The sequence below is a fragment of the Lepidochelys kempii genome, chromosome 8, assembly GCF_965140265.1.
Source record: "Lepidochelys kempii isolate rLepKem1 chromosome 8, rLepKem1.hap2, whole genome shotgun sequence".
Classification (NCBI taxonomy): domain Eukaryota; kingdom Metazoa; phylum Chordata; order Testudines; family Cheloniidae; genus Lepidochelys; species Lepidochelys kempii.
This window is the reverse complement of record NC_133263.1, coordinates 89,719,311-89,738,825: the sequence shown is the minus strand read 5'-3', so window position 1 is coordinate 89,738,825 and position 19,515 is coordinate 89,719,311. Positions and strand designations below refer to the sequence as shown.

The 19,515-nt window shown below is 43.0% G+C and overlaps 1 protein-coding gene across 2 annotated transcripts in view; it reads left to right on the top strand.

The window, feature by feature from the left end:
- DNAJC6 (DnaJ heat shock protein family (Hsp40) member C6) overlaps positions 1–19,515 on the top strand; it is a 90,679-nt gene that overhangs the window by 28,831 nt on the left and 42,333 nt on the right. The window lies entirely within an intron of this gene.

The window sequence follows — 19,515 nt, the reverse complement described above, 5'->3', positions numbered from 1 at the left end:
GACCCCTCCATTTTGTCTTGAGCTGGATAAAGAGAGAGCCTCTCCACCCCCAAGGATACCTGAAAGAAACTGGAACAAAGGACAGTAACTGCGGGGGGTGTGAGTGATTGCTGGACCCAGACTAGAAGGAGACTAGTCTGTAAAAGGAAGCTTACTGGAATTCCTCTAAGGGTGAGGTTTTTGTCTGTATTCAGTTTTCTTACTGTATTAGACGTAGACTTTCGTGTTCTATTTTATTTTTCTTGGTAATTCACTTTGTTCTGTCTGTTACTACTTGGAACCACTTAAATACAGAAAGTAGGATTTAATAAAATCATTTTTACTTATTAATTAACCCACGGTATGTATTAATACCTGGGGGGGAGGGGGAAACAGCTGTGCATCTCTATCAGTGTTATAGATGGTGAACAATTTATGAGTTTACCCTGTATAAGCTTTACACAGGGTAAAACGGATTTATTTGGGGTTTGGACCCCACTGGGAGTTGAGCATCTGAGTGTTAAAGACAGGAACACTTCTGAAGCTGCTTTCAGTTAAGCCTGCAGCTGTTAGGGGACATGGTTCAAACGTGGCTCTGGGTTTGCAGCAGGCTAGTGGATCGGACTCAAACCAGGCAGGGCACTGAAGTTCCAAGCTGCCAGGGCAGGGAAAGCAGGGGCAGAAGTAATTTTGGCACATCAGTTGGCATCCCCAAGGGGGTTTCTGTGATCCAGCCCATCGCACTGGTGTTTTAGGTTTGCCAGGTATAATATATTGTCTTCTCAAGTCATGTAAGATTAAAGGGACTTGTTTGTGCATAGAAGGAGGAGGAGTGCCCAGAGACGGACCATGTGAAATATAGACAGATGTACAAAATATATTCCTTTTATTCCAGGTAGGCACTGTATGTTATTTCTGTTCTGTGAGGAAAACGTTGTTTAAGATCCACATTTTGACAACATTAAGTTTAAGGTAGCTTCATTACTCTAGAAGCATAGGAAAGTGTAGATGTAGATATATTATAGAGTAATCCGGGAACTGAGGGTGGTGAAGGATGATGGTGAAGGCATAACATTGGGAATTCTGGATCAGAACCTCAGCTGGTGTAGTAAAGTCAGTGCAGTTGTGCTAACTTATCCCAGCTCAGAATCTGGACCTCTAGTTAAAAAGCAAAACAAAAAAAACCCTAAACCTTTTTTGGATGGTACTTAAAGATTGAAAGTAGGTCTAAACATAGGCTTGCAATCCTATAAATAACTCCTTGCAATAAAAATAACCAAACCTTTAGGCTGTATTCTAACTTCCCAGATACTTATGCAGATATAATGAAAGAATACCTTAAATTTTTTTTGAAGGATTAAGTTACTAAACCCATATTCTGGCATATCTGGGGGGAAAAAAAGCACTTTCAGGCAAATAGAGATGGGGTGGGGTGTGTGTGTGTATATACACACACATAATAAAAATTATAAAATGGAATATGACTAGAATGGGAGATTTTAATTAAAATAAGTCATGTTTTGATCTGAACATCCCCTTCCATTGATTCTGTAACATGTAACTGTGTTTGGCCTGAGCCCCCACAACATCATGTTAGCACATGAAAAGAAGAGACTACCTGACTGGTCTGTCTCCATTGTCCAAGCTGAGTGAAATGGAGAAAGTTCCTGTTTGAATAATTTAAGATGTTGGTAACACAAGGTAGGGAATTTGTTTTATTTAACAAATAAGATAAAAATAAGCGGCAGCTAGCACATCCCTCGGCCCACGCCGCTTCCCGCAGCCCCCACTGACCTGGAATGGCAAACTGCGGCCAGTGGAAGCTGCGATCAGCCGAACCTGCAGATGCTGCATGTAAACAAACCATCCCGGCCTGCCAGCAGATTTCCCTGATGGGCCGCGTGCCAAAGGTTGCCGATACCTGGTGTTGATTTTACTTTTTGTTTTGATTAAGTAGGAATGCGAAGGTATAAATGACCCACAGTAATGCTGCACGCTTACTGGTAGGATTCATGGATTTAGCTCATCGTTTCATAGTTTTTGTTCTCAATCACTATATTCCAGATAGGGCTGGTATCAGTGGTTATTAAGATTGACCAACATTTTCCATTATAAGACCCTGTTTTCAGTTGCATATAACTTTGCCAAACTTTAATCATTTTAGCTGAAATTTCCATGCTGGGTATCTGAATTTTTTCAAGAAAATTTAAGGCAAAATGGTGCAGTTATTGCCAAGAAAAAGGCTAGGGGAGAAAACATTGTTTTGCCCATATTTTTAAAAAAAATATATCTTGAGCCCTTTTCTTTGACCAGCTCTACCACCCCCATGCTTTGGAGCAGGGACTTGAAATATGGTAGGTCTTTGTATCAGGGATGTGCCTTTTGCTGTCCCTGTAAAAATCTGCCCAAATTTGGCCAATTTATAAGTCTTCGGAAAAAAATCTTAGTTTGTACATGCTCAGTAGAGAGTTGCTGCTGCTAAAAGATTCCATCTTCACTGAGCATGCGCCAGCCTTTCACCGCTCCTAGGGGTACCCAGACAGTGCATGCTTTAGTGAGAAATTTCTGTGATCCTGTAACTAAAAACTATCATAATGTATTTGTATATGTACAAGGGCTGCATACTTTGAGCAGAAAATAGTCCCAGACTGCCACCACTACAAGACTTCCCTATGTCATTATAATAGATTCACTGCTTATCTTTGTTCGAGAATAATCTGAACGACCAACCTCCAGAGAGGAATCTTAGGCTATGGCTACACTACAGAGCTTACAGCCGCACGGCTGAACAGATGCAGCTGTGCCACCATAGCGCTGCTAGTGCAGAGCTGTAAACCGATGGGAGAGACCTCACTCATCGACTTCATTACTCCAGCTCCCACAAGCGGCAGTAGCTTTGTCAGCAGGAGAAGCTCTCCTGCCGACATAGCGCTGTCCACACCAGCGCTTAGGTCGGTGTAACTTATGTCGCTCAGGAGAGTGGCGTATTCACATCCCTGAGTGACATAATTTATACTGACGTAAGAGGTAGTGTGTACACAGCGTTGGAGTGGACTGAACTTAGAACAAGGACAAAAATGGCAAAATTAGCAATGGAAGATTTGAGCAAAAGTGGAAAGAGACCTAAAATATAAAACTATCTGATATGGAATATGGCGAAGAGTTTATGGATGGCTGAAGGTGGTTAGAGAATGAGGAATAGGCAATGGAGGAGTAAAATGAGCTTCTTGCTTCCTCTGTGACATAGTAATGCTCTCTCGCACTAAAAAGCTGAATATTGAAAGAAAATGAGTAACAGTAAGAACACAATAAAACTAATGAAATTGCTGTTCACATTAGTCTTGTACAGTTCTTAAATTATTCATAATCTGAAAATTATCTAAAATCCATTGGAAGTGTAAAGTCAGGATTTCTTTAACTGCTTTAAATTTGCATACCCACCAATCAAAACCTTGTGTGTTGGTGCTTACTCCTGACTGAGTCAGGAGAGAGACATCTCCATATCACTGGCAATGAGATAGAGTATCTCTCAGACAATGTCTGCTTTGTTTTGTGCTCTGCATTTTTAAAAGAGAAGGTTCCATTTCATAAGCCTCTTTGTTTTGAACACTGAATAGCATGGCCTGATTCTTCTTGCATGTGATGTGGCAGTAGCTTTATATGCTGTTTTTTCTGTTTTAGTTTTAGTGTAAACTTTAAAAACACAAGTTTCATGGCTTCAACAAGTTTCAGCATTTAATCACTTTGACTACCAGCACATTTTTCTCATCATAATGTAAATTTCACAAACAAGGAAAATCTTTCATGCGGTATAAATAAACTTGATTGACCAATGGGTGTGGGGGAGAGGGGAATTGCTCACAATGCAGATGTTTTGCTCAGGGTACTTGTAACACTGGGCTATTTTGTACTTCTCCCTTAAAATATCTGCTTGTTGTTGTGAAAGAATATTGTTTAGATAACGAGGAAAACTTGTAAAGTTCTGAAGAAACAGCAGTAATATTTCCTAGAGTTCTCAAAAATGTCATGAAGTTTATATGAAGGCAGTCTGATTATAAAACCTTAAGGCTTTACTCAGAAAAAAAAAATTACTTATATGGTCATTTTGTGTTGCTTTTATAAATTAGTATACAAATGTAAGGATTATCCATGAAATTTATAATGCTGTATGTTTACATGAGCTGGCGGGGGATGATGACTTGAAATTGAAAGAAACTGAAGAAAAATTACATTTGCTAAATTTAATTGCTAGAATATTCACATGTAGCACTTTTCATTGGTAGATTTCCAAGTGCCTTACAAAGGAGGTCAGTATCATTATCCCCATTTTACAGGTGGGGATACTGAGGCACAGAGAAGGGAAAGTGACTTGCTAAAGGTCATCTAGTAGATCACTAGCAATGCCAGCACTAGAACCTGACTCCCAGTCCATTGCACTAGCCACTAGGACGTACTGTCTAGGAGTGGACGTAGCCTTTCTGTACATTAGCAGTGACTGCATAATAAACAAAGCTCATTCCTGCAAGTATTGAAGATTTCTCTGGTAGTCTCTATTACAGTGCATTGTCCTGCATGGCAAGAACCTGCAACAATGCTCTGCACCTTTCAATTTATACGTGGCCACCATGGCCAATACTTCAACTTCTTATGCACAGAATCATGTGTTACTATATTCAAGAGCTCTATTTTAGTTACTTACATAGCCCCCATTACCTTAATATCTAAGTGCCTTGCAATCTTTTAATGCATTTATCTGCACAACACCCCTGTGAGGCAGCCTATTCTCCCTTTCAGGCAAAGTCACTCATGCCCCTACAGGAGAGAATAAGGCCCAACAACTTTTCTAAAGGAGCTACATTATTTGTAAAAGTAGACTGTCCAGGAACTTGCCTTTGCAGTCATTGAAACCATTTGGGACATATATGAAGTCCAGAGGCAGTTTCTGCCTGATGTGTACAGAACTCCAGATAAAAGTTGTAGCCAAAACAACATGATGACAACTTATTTCCTGGAAGTTACAAGTTTAGTAAAATCAGTATTTGGACAAAATATTTAAATTGATGTAAATGCTAGGGATGGGTTTGCAAGTTGCTTATTAATACTGCCTCATTTGAGTGATCAGCATTCCTGGAGGCTGGGTGATCCCTGACTTTAGTTTTTTTAAACTAACATTTGTCAGGGATAGTCTAATCCCACCTCAGTGTGGGGGGGATGGACTGGGTGACCTCCAGAAGTCCTTACAGCCCTGCATTTCTGTGACTCTATATAATTCACACAGGACGTAAAGAAATGCCTCTTTTTTGAAAATGAGAGATAGGTGAATCTCCCTTTTTGGAAGTGTGTGTATGGGGAAAGGTTCTAAAAATAGGAACCGTAAAAGGTGTGAAGTGTGTGGAAGAGTAGATAAGCTTGGCACACGTCCTGGAAGGCTACACCTGCACTTGTGACTTTACACCATTACACGTGCCTTGATGTGTCATAACCTCCCTGTTGCCCATATCCGAAATCTTGAAGCATGTTGCTGAATGATAGCACACAGAACGAAAGCTACATGTATGAGGGATTGAGTAGGTACATGCCTCTGTTGTGGCATGGCCCCATATTAGCCCTGTAGTGCAGTGCCGAAATGGCCAGTGGGTGTGTGCCAGGTCATGGGTATCGATAGTCCTCCAGGGCTATTCCCACAATGCATTCATCCCTTTACATACTGCCTGACCCTTACCTAAAGGCATAAAGGACTCAGACTTGACCCGCCCCCCGACTTTCCATTGCCGGGGTATAGCAACCTGTGCTGAGCACTTCAGATCAGTTCTCCCATGAACTCTGTGGCTCAGGACAGGTGACCACAGATCATGTTCCAAGAGCTGCCTCTGGTCTCTGGAACACACGTGGGTTTTGATCAGTGTGTGCTCGGAGTACACCGTCCTCCACAGTTTCGCTTGGATCAGCAGGAACATACTCCTCTAACAGGGCCTTTCATGAAGTCTGGAGGAGACAGGATTCACTAGACTCCAGCCCATTGCACATGAAGCACCCGTGGCTCTTGTAGTGGAGAGTGAAGGACTCAACGATCACTCCAGGAGAGGACCTAGCACATGCCCATGCTACGATGAGCTGGACTAGGTACCCTCCAGGACTGCAAGTATGGACCTTAAGTGAGACTCATGACCCTCTCCTCAATTCCACTGGCCTTATTGTATGACCAGATGCCATTAAGGGGCACAGTGAGGAGGCAGTGGGGACCCTGGAGGAAGAGGAGCATGTGATTCTGCGTTTCTACCAGGTTAACTGAGGAAGCTTCCCCTGCCAAGAGAAACCAGAGCCTCTGCAGGAAACAGCACATGAGGCTGGTTAGTTACAATGCACCTTCACACTCCCTGGAACTATCCCCCTGCTCTGGTAATACATACCTGAAGCTGCTTCCTACCCCCAGCTCCTTGTGGTCCCAAAGCAAAACAAGGCTGTAAACCAACGACTTGCTCAGAATCCCATGAAGCCCAGTAAAGCACTCAATGGAAGCTATAACAGATTCCTAAGGAGCAGTAAGGAAAGAACAGTTTCATGACACTGACGGTTGTGTAAACACCCCACGACCGTTTTTCTTTCCCCTTCTGTATAGGAGCTGCATGAAGCAGGGTTTTTGCTTGCTTGTGTGTGGGGCTGTCTAGGTCCTGAAAGGGAAACATATAGTTGTCCAAGGAACATCAGAGCAGTCCAATCCCACTATGACCATTTCAAATGGTTATTACCATTCCCACTCCCTCCCTGGTGTCTATCCTCTCCCTGTGCTGAGCCACCCTGCAGAAGCTGTGGAGTGTGAGCGTAGGTGAAGCATCCCTCCAGCACTTGCACAAACACAAGGTCTAGTCTCTTAGGAGTGGAGAGGCGACTTGCTTGCAGGGTTAATGCAAAAGTTCTGGGAAGAAAATACACTTGAGGTTTGACTGCTTTCCTGTCCCATTCAAAGTGGTGTGCTGGACTTGGGCTGGACTTTCTGGCAAGACAAAGGGTTAGGTGGAAGTTTTTCTCTTGCCCTTTTCCATGGGAACTCTGTCTGCTTGTTTAGAATACGATCAGTTTCCTCTTAAATTCCCTCCTAGTGCTCTCACATAATTCAGCAAATTTAGTGTGGCAAAAATTCAAGCTGTCTCTTCAATTTTAAGGGCAGGGCAAATGGGCCTGGACTACCTTCATAGCTCACTCAACCCCTCCACTCAGCAATATGTAGAGGGGTGAGCATTAGCAGAAACATCGCTCTGGCAGAGGTGGCCGGGTGACCTCCACTGCACTGGAAAGTCACTTCTTCATTCCATTCCATGAACACTGGTATGTTCTCCAAATGATGGCCAGCCTTTAAAGAAGAAATAGGTAACCAGTAATGTAATCCCTGAAAGGAACCAAACTCCTCCTCAACCATTCCCATGATGCACTGTAAACCATGGAACATTTTATTAACAGTACTGCTGGTATTTTACCACTTTGCCCTCAGCTCCTTCGACACGGGCTGCAAAAATAGTCTGAAGGAAGGAGACTGTAGCAGTTGCATTCCTGGGATGCTAAAAGGCATCAATATTGTAGCCGTCGGCAGCACTGTTATGTTATGTGATGGAATTGCTTAGGTTCCTCCAAAGGAGAAATGAAATATAATGCTAGCTTTCTCTTTGACTTACCAGGACATTCCCCCTCTAATAGGGAAACCATTCTGCTGGGAGGGCAGCAGTAGAGATAGCAGATGGAGGAGGACTCTGGGGGACTTGTGGATTGGTGTTGACAGCAGGAGTCAGGAGCAGTTTGAATTCCTTAGGGCAAGGGAGAATTGGGCTCTTAAGCAGGAGGAGGCACTGATGAACTGATTCACGGAGCAGAGTATGCCCAGATGGAATGGGACCATGCACACATGCAGTCACTGGTACAACTCATACCACTCGGGGCCTGCCTGCTCGATGCCATGGCCTCTGCTCCTCTCCAGAATAGCCAGCACCTCCTGCTCCTGCTACTCCTCTTCCTCCCCCAGCCACCCAGGCTACTGCTGCTGAGGCAGTGAATCTGACCATTGCTGCCGGGGAAGAGCATGCTGGACACCCAGCACATCTTCTGCTGGCACCTCTCAGGGGAACCCCCCCCCCCGCTCCCCAAGCATTAAAGAAGGGAATGAGGAGCCCAATCCAGTCTTTGTCACCCAGCCTGAGTGTGGCCCCCAAGCCCATGCAGGAGACATCCCTGTTTGTCCCCCTGCACAATGATCTGCACCTATTCCTCCCCCATCAGGCCATGAATTGGTGTGGTGTGATGGCTAAGGCTTATTCCCAAGAGACTAATGATACTGGGCTCAAGACCACGGTCCTGAGACCAGGTCCTGAGAGATCTTCTAGGCTGCCAGGTGGAGGGTTGGAGCATGGCTGCTCCCACAAACCAGATTTGAGACCTGTGGGTCATGACGCCATATAGTTAGTTTCCCCATCTGTAAAGTGGGAATAATGACACTGACATCCTTTGTAAAGAAATGTCTTTGGGATCTACTCAGGAGAGATCCCCCAGGACTAGAAAAGGGCATATATAATACCTATTTATAAAAAGGGAAATGAGGACAACCCAGGGAATTATACACCAGCCAGCTTAATTTTGGTACCCGGAAACATAGTGGAACAAATAATTAGGCAATCAAATTTGTAAGCACCTAGAAGAAAATAAGGTCAACATGGATTTGTCAAGAACAGATCATGTCAAACCAACCTAATATTCTTCTTTGACAATGTAACAAGCAGAACTTAAATTCAGCCAGAGCTGTCTGGAGTAGAGCTCCGGTAAATATTTTCCAGGGCTGAAGCCCCAAACCTGGCACACCCCCCACAAAGCTGAAGCCCCAAGCCCTGAATGCGGGGAAGCATGGGCAGCTTCTGGAAATAATCTGTGAGAATTTAAGCCCTGGTAATAAGCCTTGTAGATAGAGGGGAAGCAGTAGATGTGATATATCTCAACTTTAATAAGGCTTTTGATACCGTCTCATAAACAAACTAGAGAAATATAGCTTAGACTAACCTAGTGTAAGGTGGTGTGCACCTGATTGGGAAAGCATACTTAGAGTAGTTATAAATGGTTCATAATCAAGCTGGAAGGGCATATTGAGTTGGGATTTGTCCCTGCAGGGATATGTCTTGGTCTCATTCTGTTCAGTATTTTCATAAATTATTTGGATTTTGGCATAGAGTACACATGGCCAAGCTCACTGGCCTTCCAAGCCACATACAACAATCTTCAGAAGTTTGAGAGCCAGAGCACGTCTGCCAGGAGCCAAGGCTCAGGGCTTCAGCCCCACTCCTGCTGAAGTCCTGAGTCCTGGCAGGTGCGTCTGTAGGGCTGAAGGCCTGAGACCTTCCTCCCCTCTGGACAGAAGCTCCTACCCTACCAGCCCACTGCAAGGCGGAGGTCCCAAGCACCCCCCACTCAGTCTGGTAGGCACTTTAATGGTAAAAGAGCTGCATGTGGCTTGTGAGCCACAGTTTGGCCACCCCTGGCATAGAGTGTACACTTATAAAATTTGCAGTTGATACCAAGCTGGGAGGGGATGCAAGCACTTTGGAGGACAGGATTAGAATTCAAAAGACCTTAACAAACTGGAGAAATGGTCTGAAATAAATAGGATGAAATTCAATAAGGACAAATGCAAAGTACTACACTTAGGAAGCAGTAATCAATTGTGCAAATAAAAAATGGGAAATTACTGCCTAGGGAGCAGTATGGCAGCAAAGGATCTATGGTTTATAGTGGATCACAAACTAAATGAGTTAGCAATGTAATACTGTTGCAAAAAAACAGTGACAAAAAACAAACAAACAAAATCAACCACCCATCATTCTGGGAAGTATTGGCCGGAGTGTCGTAAGCAAGAAGTAATTCTTCCACTCTGCTCAGCACTGATATAGCCTCAGCTGGAGTCTTATGTCCAAATCTCAGGATCATGCTTCAGGAAAGATGTGGAAAAATTGGAGAAAGTCCAGAGAAGAGCAACAAAAATGATTCAACGTCTGGAAAACATGACTTATGAAGAAAGATTGAAAAAAATGGGTATGTTTCGTCTGGAGAAGAAAAACCTGTGGCGGGACATAAGTCTACATAAGTATGTAAAAGGTGGTTATAAGGAAGAGGGTGATAAACTGTTGTCCTTAATCACTGAGGACAGGATAGGAAATGTCCTAATTGTAACAGTAGTCAAGCAATAGAGCAAATTACCTTTGCAGGTTGTGGGATCTCCATCATTGGAGGTTTTAAAGAACAGGTTAGACAAACACCTGCCAAGGGTGTATAGATAACTCTGAGTCCTGCCTCAGTGCAGGAGGCTAGACTAGATGACCTGTTGAGGTTGCTTTGAGTCCTACAGTTCTGTGATTCTAGGATAAGCGCTATGAGCAGCGGTATCAGAAAACACTGAGAGGAAGGAATGTGTGAAGCCCCTCTGCAAACCTTGCAGAACTGTTTTTAAATAACTTTAACAATGCTTCAGTGCTCCCCATAAAGCACCCTGAAACAGAGCTGTTACCCTATAACAAAAACCATTGCTCAATGATGGCATGAAAGTACATATATACTCTCCATGGCACAAAACCCCGCCAAAGGTGTTAACCTTGCAGGCCCCCCGCCCAATTACCTGCTTTCAGTTAGTACATTAACGTCATCTGCAGGGGATCAAAACCCACTGAGGTTTATCACAACACCATTATGTAGCAATGTTTGATTGGGTTTTTCCAGCAGCACCATCGCGTCACACTCTGGCTGCACACTGATCCACAATGTGTGAGCAAATAGCATCATGAATTTCCAGGAACCAGGAGCAGTGTGCACGAGGGAGGGATCCAGCTGACTATAGATTTTGAAAACCAGATCTGTCCTGTGCCCACTTGCTCTGGAAGTATTCCCCTTTAGCATCGCAAGTGTTATGCAAGCCCTGGCATGCCATGATAATGTGAACTGTGCTGGCTACAATGGCATTCACGTGCATCTGCAGGCTTCGCCAATGAGCTTGCAGATGCCCAAAGGTGCACTTCAACACAATTCTGCAGCTACTCAGTCGGTAGTTCAAGTCCCTTTTTCTTAGGTTGGTGATGTTGGGATACAGCTGCATGAGCCATGTTAGGACTGGGTATGTGGGGTCTCCCAAAATAACTGTTGGCACAGAAACACTACATATAACCACATAGTTTCTGGGCAATGGAGTTCCTTTTCCCCCCTCAATACAATCCTGAGCTCCTGGCATCATGGACCTTTCACAGGTGTCCAGCACTGGTGTTCATGAACTAACCCGAGGCCCACTAAGCCTTGGAGAAGAAATGCACAGTAACATTTTTGGTTCACATATTCACCGGCTCCCTTCAGGGGGCAAAGTACTGGGATTGCCCCCTGCATGGTTCAGAACTGCCCTCCCACCCATCCTCAGAAATCCCACTATAATTCAGGGACTTCAGTTATGGTAACCACCTGTGGATAGATTACAGTATGGACAATATAGCCAGCCTGCACATCCACCATCCCAACAGTTGACTTCCCAGCCCCAAAATGGTTGGAACTGACCGGTAGCTGTCAGGTGTTGCCAGCTTCCGAGGGGCAGTCACTACCTGCTTCTGGAGTGGTATGCATTTCCAAGAATGAGTGGGCTTGCACTGGAGTGTTGGTGCAGGCTGCTTGCACAGCTCCGTGAAGGTCTGTTTTCTCATTTGGAAGTTACGCAGCTACCGGTCATCATCCCAGGACTCCAAGATAATGTGGTCCCACCACACTGTGCTGGTTCTTCAGGACCAGAAACAGCGGTCCACCTATGGGCATACTATTGCAATCCCAGCATTGAAGATATCTGTTCTGTGGGACTGCAGTGGATTATCATTCAGCCCTTTGGTCAGGCGTTTTTGGCATCTCAAATATTTCTAGACCCATTCCATCCAGCAGCCAGTACTGGACCACATGAACATTTGTCCCACGAGCAGTAGCAGAATGACATAATTCTGGACTTGCTTGATGTCTTCCAATGCAGTTTGGCAGAGGGGAGAGAGAACTGGGAGCTGCCGTTGCAAAATGTGTGAAGGTGGCATACAGTACCAGCAACACACAGCAAGGCAGTTCCCAGAGTGTCTCCAGTGATGCAGAGGATTCTGGGACACTGTCCCTGAAATGGTGATGCTATCGTCAGGTCCTGAAAAGGAGCAATGTGTATGTGGAAATATGCCTGTACCCAGTCTATACTTGTGCCCCAGCACAGCGTACGTGGACACTTGGTGCAGGCACAAAATACACGGGCTAGCAGTACATGGAAAAGTAGCCAGGGAAGTGTGCAAGTGTAGACATGGCCTAACTTGAGAGCTGCCCTACCAGAGACCTAGCCTGGTGAGTACTGTGCCTACACCCCTTCAGTTTGCTGCTTCCAAACCAATTTGGAATCTTGGCTATATTGCATGAAATAGATTGTGTGTATGTGTTTGTATATGTGGGTGGCTTCACTGTAACTGAAGTATGTGTAGTGTTACTTACAGGCCACATCACTGGCTAAAACACAGAGGGAAATCCGCTGACCTGGTTAAAACTTAGCACAATGCAGCAAACACCTTCCTGCTTCAGTGTGCGGTAGTTAAGGGCTGAATCGCCAGTGTGGTGCTACATGATAGACCCACACATTTGTCATGTAAATTAGCAATGTGCTTAAATTGCAGCAAGGGCGGTTTAGGTTGGACATTAGGAAAAACTCCCTGTCAGAGTGGTTAAGCACTAGAATAAATTGCCTCGGGAGGTTGTGGAATCTCCATCATTGGAAATTTTTAAGAGCAAGCTAGACAAACACCTGTCAGGAATGGTCTAGATAATACTTAGTCCTGCCATGTATGCAGAAGACTGGACTAGATGACCTCTCAAGGTCCCTTCCAGTCCTATGATTCTATGACACCGGTATGCTTCAGTTGCTGAAAGGCTGTGAATCTGAAATAGAGGAAGAATGTGGTTGTACATTCAGGAAAAGAGAGGAATTCAGGCCTTAAGAGTGTAGGAAGGGCTTAAAATGCTGTTCTTCAGTAAAATGGGGTAGTGTACGTTGGAGGCAGCCTTAACATATGCGAACAGTAGCATGTTGCTAGAATTCAGTTTCTCATTGACGTCCGTGAATCCCATCAGACCTCCTACAATGACCGTGCATGATTATTCTCTTTAGCCAGGTACACATTTAATTATAAAACTTTCAAATACACTCATAGACAGTTATACAGATTGGGTACATTCATCACATTACAGAAGAGCCTGCAGCTCATACTGACCCCTCGACCTTCTCAGCCAGTGTTTGTATCCTGTAGTGTGTCACCCTCCCGTCTAGCATTCTTTATGCAGTTTCTATTACTGCCACTTTGTCTGTTTCTTATACTAATTACCTACTTAGAAAAAAATTATTCTGTATCTTTTTTTATGTTCCTGACCCTGTCACTCTGTGGGAAAATCTGCAGGGCAAGAATTGGGCTCCTCAGCCACTTAAAAACCCTCTTGGCCACCTGTGACCCAGTCTCCTGACAATGAGGCATTGAAGGATAGCTGAAGACTCTTTAACAGCTTAGTGAAGGAGCATTTCCTTTCCATTCAGTAGTTGGTGAGCTGCGTGCACCTCAATCATTACCCTGTACTATCAACCCTCTTCTAATGAATTTAGCTTCCCCCTATACTCAAGACCCTTTATTCTTCTGTCTTTAAACTTTGCTGTCTTCAAGATGATTATTGTAAAATGGCCAAACGGTGCACAATTCTCCAGATGAAGGAGTGCCAGCTGTTTTAACACTGTTATAATCTCATGGGATTTGTGATCTAATCATCTCTATACATCTCAGTGTATACTTGATTTTCTTAACCATTGGCTAATATTAAAATTGAACTTCAAGTTCCTGCTTGGTGGCATCTTCCCTGCCCCATTCCCTTTCTTGAGTTAGTGTCTGAATACTGGTCTTTTTTTACCTAGTGTTTAAGTTTTCATTTGTCCATGTCTAAGGTACTTTGTCTCATTGTCAGGCCTAGTGGTCAGAGTCCAAATGCCAGAGGCAAGGTTTGAGACCGAGTCAGCACCAGGCATCAAAGCTGAAGGGTAGAATCAGATTATCTGGAGACAGCAAAGGCAGGACTGGAGTGTGATTGGGTGCAGGGCACATCTAGGCAGGAGCAGGGGTTGGGATGAGATGAGCATAGGGAGGCAGAGAATTCACAGGTGTGTGCATGGAGTAGCCCTGATCCTGTGCCACTGCTTTGCTGAAGAGCAAGCCACCTGACTGCCTTAGCCAATCAGGTTGTTCTGCTGTTGCCCTACTGTGCTCATTGACTGCCTGATGAATGGACAGATGCAGCTGCAGGGCCTCATTCCTGACACGCACGCAGATGCTCCAGTCTCCCTTCTCAGGGAGTCAATACAGCAGATGTATACTGTGTGACATCTTTACACCTGGTGATGTAAAGTATGCGTGAAAAGTGGATGTAACAAAGTTCTCTGCCATGTGCCTAGTCTTACCCAAGTTGTACCCAGTGAGCACTAACCTGTTACAAAGACCTTGTTTTAAATTTGGATTTTCAGTACATTTTATAAACCTTGCTAGTTATCTGTACAGCATAACATTAAAAACTTTCTTGAAATCTCAGTGAAGTGTCTACTGCTTTACTCCTGTGTTTTATTGTCACTGTGGGGATCTTATCAGATGTAGTCATGATTTCTTATTAATCCATGCTGTCTTTTCCCAGTCTGTACTTTTCCAGATATTTTGTTTTGTCTCTAATCAGTGACTACAGAAACTTTCCTCATCTAAGCTTAGATATACGGGTATGCGCTATCACTCCTTGATCCCCTCTTAAATATATATGTAATTTTAGCTTTTCTTCAGTTTGTGTCGTCTTGTTGCCAATGAGGAATCTAATTTCAATTACAAATTCTTTTATTTTACCTGCAATATCTTTGCTCTTTCTGAGTTGTCCCTTGAATTTGCCTCAGTAGTTTGCAATTCTTTCCACCACCTCAAATCTCATCTCACCCATGTCATGGTGACTATAGAATTTATACACTGCTGTCGCTCTGTGTATTTTGGGATATCCAAATTTATTTTGTGTTTTAAATTTATTTAACAGCTAAAATGTATCGGAAACCATTATATGCTTATTGACTGAGGCTAAAAGCATGAAAAAATACAATTTTACTCCTTGGTCCAGTGAAGAAAACATTACTTCACACTAGCTTTTCAGAAGCTGAAGGTTCAGTCGTGAGCATATACATACCAGAATCAGCACTCTACTGATGCCTAATATGTAATACTCACAGGCTGGTGCTTTGATGTGTAATTAACCTTTTTTGAAGGACTAAGTTAGCAGGAATAAGTATAAATGACTTACCACAATAAAACTAACATGCTTAGGGGGTGCTGGTGCCATCATATATTAATTATAAACCACCATCGTGTAGGAATTTAAGACAAAATTGTGATTAGGGATCCATTTTTAGATTGTGCCTGCACATCCTTTATTTCTCCCCCAACCTCCTCCCACACACTTTCATCTAAGATCAAATATAATTTCTGTTTAATATCAGGATGTGCTGTGCCCACACCTTGACTACTCTCTCCAGTTCTGATTGTCCCATCTCAAAAAGGATATAATAGAACTGGAAAAAGTTCAAAGAAGGGCAACAAAGATGATCAAGGGTATGAAATGGCTTCCATATGAGGAGAGACTACAAAGATTAGGGCTGTTCAGCTTAGAAAAGAGACGACTAAGGGGGGATACGATAGAGGGCTATAAAATCATGATTGGTGTGGAAAAAGTGAATAGAGAAGTATTATTTACAATACAAAAACTAGGGATCACCTGATGAAATTAATCGGCAGCAGTTTTAATACAAACATGAGGAAGTACTTTTTCACACAATGCACAATTAGCTTTTGGAACTCATTGCCATGGTATGTTGTGATGGACAGAAGTATAAATGGGTTCAGAATAGAACTAGATAAGTTTATGGAGGATAGATCCATCAATGGTTATTAGCCAAGATTGGCAAGGATGCAACCCCATGCTTGGGGTGACCCTACACCTCTGGCTGCCAGAAGCCCATCGGGGAAGATGGGGTGGATCACTCAAACTGCCCTGTTCTGTACATTTCCCCTGAAGCTCTGGTACTGGTCATTGTTGGAAACGGGATACTGGGGTGACCCAGAATGGCAATTCTTATATTTGTAATCACCGACTTGTCATTGACTTGGTGGACTCTCATTCTGCATTATGAAGGGAAATGGACATGATCAGACAAGTCAGATAAGTCTTTTTCCTTGTTTATTCCTGACTTTGGGTTTGAGAGGGAGGAGAGAATGGGGTGTAGCATAGAGGTAAATTGGTTATGTTACCAGCTTCCTACAGCAGTGGTTTTTCAACTTGTTTTCATTTGCTGACCCCTAAAAAATGTCAAATAGAGGTGCAGATTTCCCCTTTGGAAATCCAACACACAATCTGTGGACCCCCAGAGGTCTGCAGACCACTGGTTGAAAACCACTGTCCGAGAGAATTGTCTCACTTGCAACCTTCAAAAAAGTGTGAATGTTTACTGATAAAGGAATAGTTGGGTGATGATCTTAATGTATGGCCATTTTACATAGAACTATGCTCCAGCAATATACTGGTTATTTTCTAGATGAATGTCTGAGAGAATGCATCTGTGCTTTGATAGATGTAGACTGTAACTTCATAACACATAAACAAGTGTTAACACATAAACAAGTGTTAATGCCAAGAAATATGATAAGTCACTGCCTTTTATAACTCTTTCTCTAGAACAGTACCCAGAAAAGTCATTTACTTTGCAGCTAATCAAAACTTTCAGTTAGAACCCTCTCTCTGATCAAAATTAACAACAATTGTGCTTCGTCAAAGGCTGTATTCCCTTAGTTTTACTTTGTGTAATAGGTATTTCCCCATGCTTATTTTTTCCCCCTACTATTACTCGCATCTTCTTGTCAACTGTTGGAAATGGGCCGTCCTGATTATCACTACAAAAGGCTTTTTTTCTCCTGCTGCTAATAGCCCACCTTAACTGATTACTCTTGTTATAGTTGGTATGGCAACACCCATTTTTTCATGCTCTCTGTGTAGATACATATATCTATATCTTCCTACTGTATTTTCCACTCCATGCATTCAATGAAGTGGGTTTTAGCCCATGAAAGCTTATGTTCAAATAAATTTGTTTACCTTTAAGGTGCCACAAGTACTCGTTCTTTTTACCTATTTGTGTTACAGTAGGACCTAGATGCCCCACCAAGACTGGAACTCATCATGCTAGCCATTGTAAAAACAAATACTGTATCCCTGTCCCAAAGGGATTACAACCAAAATGGAGAAAACAAAGGGTGAGAGGCAGAGAGTTGTCACAGATAGTGACTTGCCCAAGGTCACGTGGCAGATCAGTGGGAGAGCTGGATATAGACCTCCAGGTCTCCTGACTCCAAATCCAATGCATTATCCACTCAACCAGTATTTCTCAAAATTTTGAAAGTGGAGCCCCACTTCAGGAGAATGTAACCAGTTGCGCTCCCGCTTGTGCTGTAAAGGCCTACCCAAAAGGAGGGATCCCTCAGTGTAGATCTTCTTGCATTCCTAGACCAGCAATGGAACATCAACAGTGTTTACATTGTACAGTATCATCGGCATTTGAGTTAGCGCGCATGGGGAAAAATGAGGCAGGTCACAGTGCAGCACAATTGTTTCTCAGCCTGTCTGCAGACCCGAGTGGACATCACTGCATTACTTCCACTCAGGTCACTTTTTTGAGGTTTTCTTTGCAACCTTAATAACTAGAGACTCTTTCTAAAGAAAGCTGAGTCTCTGGAGAACAATTGAGACATCTCTGTGCCCTCCCCCCCACCTCCACTCCAGGGTGGGGGTCAGGGGTACACTCTCTACTTTACTTTGGGAAACACTGCACTAGACCACCGTGCAACAAACCTCTTTCTTCTGCTGTATACAGTCACGGCAGAGCAACCACAGGCTGTTGGCTTGTTAGCTGACTGCCCCTGCAACATTGCTAAGCTGCTACATCACAGAGCTGCAAAAGTTGTACAATTTTCAAAGTTCACTTTGCAAGTCTTGATATTTACTAGAACTACAGGAATGAAACCTTTGGAGTTGATTACTGAGTTCTGCTGATCTACTCTGTCAGAGCACATCTTGCTCATGGGCTATGTTTCTGAGAGGGACTGAGCACCTCAGGTATTGCTTTATAATAGCAATACATGTTTTAATTTTTGTAAACCTGTACTTGAAGGATTCTAGGGAATCTAACAATACTGAAAATCTAACACAAAAATTAAAAGGGCAGCTGGATCAAATGAGCCAAAGCTATAGCTTAAATATTTCTTCTTTCAAATTTTCTAATTCTTTAGAAGCAGGTTTTCTAGGGTCTAATCTTTCCTGGCTGCCTGATAGATTTATGCAGGTAACTTTCATCAATGTGAGTGAGTTCCATTTATAAAACTACCATGCACTTTAGTGCTTTAAGTGTCTCTTTTAAATTAGATGAATCTCGGAGGTGCACAGCATATAACTGATCACCTCCAATTTGCAGTTACAAGTAGGCATGGGTAAAGGATTATCTCTAACACTTGTTAGATTTTGATGGCTACTCTTGCAAGTATATTTAACGAATGCAGCACTTGCAGCTCTTAATATTATCCATTATCAGTGGCTGAAAGGAGTCACCTGTGCAGAGAAGTGTCCTTTAGAAATACCAATCACCTTCACAATTTAAGTGTGGGTTTGTATCTTTCCATTAATGTTTTTAAAATGACTTGAGATCCTCTGATGAAAGGCACTAAGTGATAAGCATGGAAGATAGCGTCAAGACTCATCATAGTCTAAGGAAAGAAGTGAATTAGGAAATCCTCAGTTCTAATCTCCATTGACACTCTGGCCTTGAACAAGTCATAATTTAACTTTCCCCCTTCTGTAAAAATGGGGATAATAGTGAAGCACTCGGAAACTTCACTGGCTTTATTGGTAGCTCTGGGGGCTCAGGGAATGCAGGATTAGACCCCTTTTTGCCTATATCACAGAGCTGTTGTGTAGCTTAATGTTGAAGAAAAGTGCTGGATCATAATTATAGAAGTTTTTGTATGTTTTAAAAACAAAACGAAATTACATCCCTGACGCTGCCATGGTAATGATTTAAGGAAAAAACAATTCCAAGATCTGCAAAGTGAAGTACTTTGGGGGAATATGTGGCATAAAGAGCCAGAAATTTGGAAATGGTCAGGGAACTGAAGTATCTGTGCAAAGTCAGTAGAAGAACTAGCTGAGCTCCTTTAAGTATGGTGTCAGACTTCTGTCATGGAACCCTGTATATTCATTAGAGCATTTAATACTTTCAGAATGAAAGCAGCACTGATATATAGAAGAAAATGGAAATCTTCCATTTTTTTAATATTTGAACTGATCTGTAGTTCCTGCTCTGACTTAAGTTATATTCTATTTTATTGCCACAGTAAATTTAACATATACTCT